Source organism: Austrofundulus limnaeus, unplaced genomic scaffold (assembly GCF_001266775.1).
Source record: "Austrofundulus limnaeus strain Quisiro unplaced genomic scaffold, Austrofundulus_limnaeus-1.0 Scaffold4, whole genome shotgun sequence".
Taxonomy (NCBI): domain Eukaryota; kingdom Metazoa; phylum Chordata; class Actinopteri; order Cyprinodontiformes; family Rivulidae; genus Austrofundulus; species Austrofundulus limnaeus.
In genome coordinates this window covers 2789911-2792383 of record NW_013952406.1, presented here as the reverse complement: position 1 = coordinate 2792383, position 2473 = coordinate 2789911, and the positions used below count along the sequence as shown (strand labels likewise).

General features: G+C 42.5%; 1 protein-coding gene across 1 annotated transcript in view; it reads left to right on the top strand.

Moving 5' to 3' along the window:
• The window catches only part of c1ql1l2 (complement component 1, q subcomponent-like 1-like 2), a 23863-nt gene that overhangs the window by 1417 nt on the left and 19973 nt on the right, over nt 1–2473 (top strand). The window lies entirely within an intron of this gene.

Here is a 2473-nt window from a genome sequence, read left to right as displayed (position 1 = left end):
ATTATAAAGAATCGATCTTGCTTTGTTTTGACAAATGATCCTCATACTTTTTATCGCTACATTAACGCGCAGCAGGCTCGTCGGAATCCGCTGATTTTCCGTACCTGCATCCATCCGTGTTTACTGTCGCGTTAAGTGCGTCCACGTGATGTTTTCTCGGCTCCTTTGATGCATCATTCTCTAATATTATGGTGCGCCCAGAAGGGGTTTCTCCTAATGCTCGCGTCAGTGCTCCAAACTTCCCAAAGATCAAGTCTTTTATCTTCTAAGTGGCTCCGGTTTAGACTACAAAATACGTCTTGTTTTTTATTTTTATTTTTTTTATTCACGTTGTTGCCAAAATCATGACAGTAAGGGAAGTAAAGCCTCGTATTTCTTCCTGTTGACATTTAGTGACACACATTTCTGATACTTTTTATGGGATCAAGCTATAAAAAACTACAATTGTAGATGAACATGTTGCACTTCCCCACATTGTGTGTTTAACCCGGCTTCAGCCTGTAAATGATGATGCAAGCAAAAGATAAATCATGACCAGTCACTGAGCAGCTTTTTTGACATGTTCTAAAATGAACAGGAGTCTGTGCAAGTTTAGTAACTTTATTTATTTTAGTGAATAGAGTGGCTCGGCAGTACAAGCTGTAGGAACCTTTGGCATCAGTGTTAACCTGCAGCCTCGCCAAAGCAACAAGACTTTAACTCCTTTACCCCCTCCACAAATAAAAAGAGAGTTACAGCGAACACCTTCCATGTGTAATGTCTTACTCAACAGTAATGTTTATGGGTGAGTGTAAAAGCATTGATATATAGAAGGGGAGAAGAACATATGTTCCTATAAAACCCGCCTTCTGTTCCTGCTTCATTGTGGTCTCAAGAGGAGGGTGTGGAGGTACTTAAGTTAGCTGCGCACCGTCTTCATCTCCAGAGACACAAGTAATGTTTTAAAAGTGGCATCTCCCTCTCCGCCTCTGCCCTCCTCTGTCCCGAGCACGGCTTATGCATAAATGAGCAGCCCCTCTCATGGCTTTTATTGGGTTGTGAGTTTGGTTGACGGAAAAGCCCCCCCGAGCCTTCGTTTGCGTAAATGACTGTGAATCGAAATGAATATTTGTCCAACTTATGCTACATCGCTGATTAAGTGTTGGGAGTCGAAGTGAAGCTCCTAAAGCCTCGCCGGAGCTTTACTCAGCTCATTAAAGCTGCAAAAACTTACACTGCAAGTTGGGATGATGGCGGCTGGGGAATTGAAAACAATACGAGTGTTTTATCACGGGGGGAGGCTGCGGTGGTCAAGCGGCTGCGGTCTTCTAATCCTGAGCCTGCAGGTTCAAAGCCTGGTTGCATCAAGAAGGGACATCCGGTGTAGAAGAGTTGCCAAATCTTTCATGCACCTCGCTGTGGCCAAGAGAGCAGCCAAAACAACAACTATATTATCATATTTTGGCCACAGTGTTGGGTTTTTAGACCTTTTGCAGTTTTTTAAATAATTTTTATGTGCTCTCTCCTACTGAACCAGTGCTCAATGGCAGCTTCATTCCTCCTCTGCTTCCTCTTTTGCTTCTTTTCACTTGGCACAGAACTTTTGACACTTTCCAAGCCAGACCAGCACAAATCAGAGGTCTATTTTCAGTACACCACACTTTATTCACTTTCCAACTTCCTCTTCTTAAACTTTTTTTGGTCTCTTCATGGCTTGTTTTCTTTGCTTTTTGCAACAAAAAAAAAATGTGTGCACCAATTATCTACCTCACTTCAAAAAGTCTTTTGGACGGATTCTGAAAGACATGGCAGCGACAATGAAGACACATTTAAATGCACACAACAGAAGAGGGGATAGGAAATAAAAAAAGTAAAAAGACATGGTTATTGTGCTATTGTGCCATCTTGTCTATTTAATTGTAATTAAAAAGCTTGACTCAGATCCAGGATGTGTTTGCGCCTCTCCTCGCCGCTCCCCTTCTTGATATTGTTATTAATCCGCAAAACCGTTTCAGAGTTAATTAAAAGCAATGACTTCAGCGTCAGTCTCTCAAGAGGACCATAGTGAATAATCACTCTGTCTCCTCCTTTAATAAGCTTCAACGTCCTTCGTGCACATGGCTCTTCCCTTGCAATTACCACTGCAGTCTGCACCTTTTCATACACACACGTTTGCACATGTTCAAACAACCCACTGGCTCAACCCACCCCAACCGTGCACTGCCCTCCAACTCTCCTCTACAGCCCACAGATGTTCACTTCTCCTCAGAAGCTAAAAAGTTTTCATCTTAAAGCACTGAATTTTTTAAAGCAACGGGGAAAGAATTGGATTGTGACATCTCTGAATCTATTTGCTAAGACAGCGCCATCCGTTTTGTTCATTGTTCTCAAGCGATGCACTGGAAAAGATTAAGTTGGGGTGCACTGCCTTGTGCTCAAACTTTGCTTTTAACTTGCTTCTCTCTCTCTCTCTCTCTCTCTCTCTCTCTCTCTC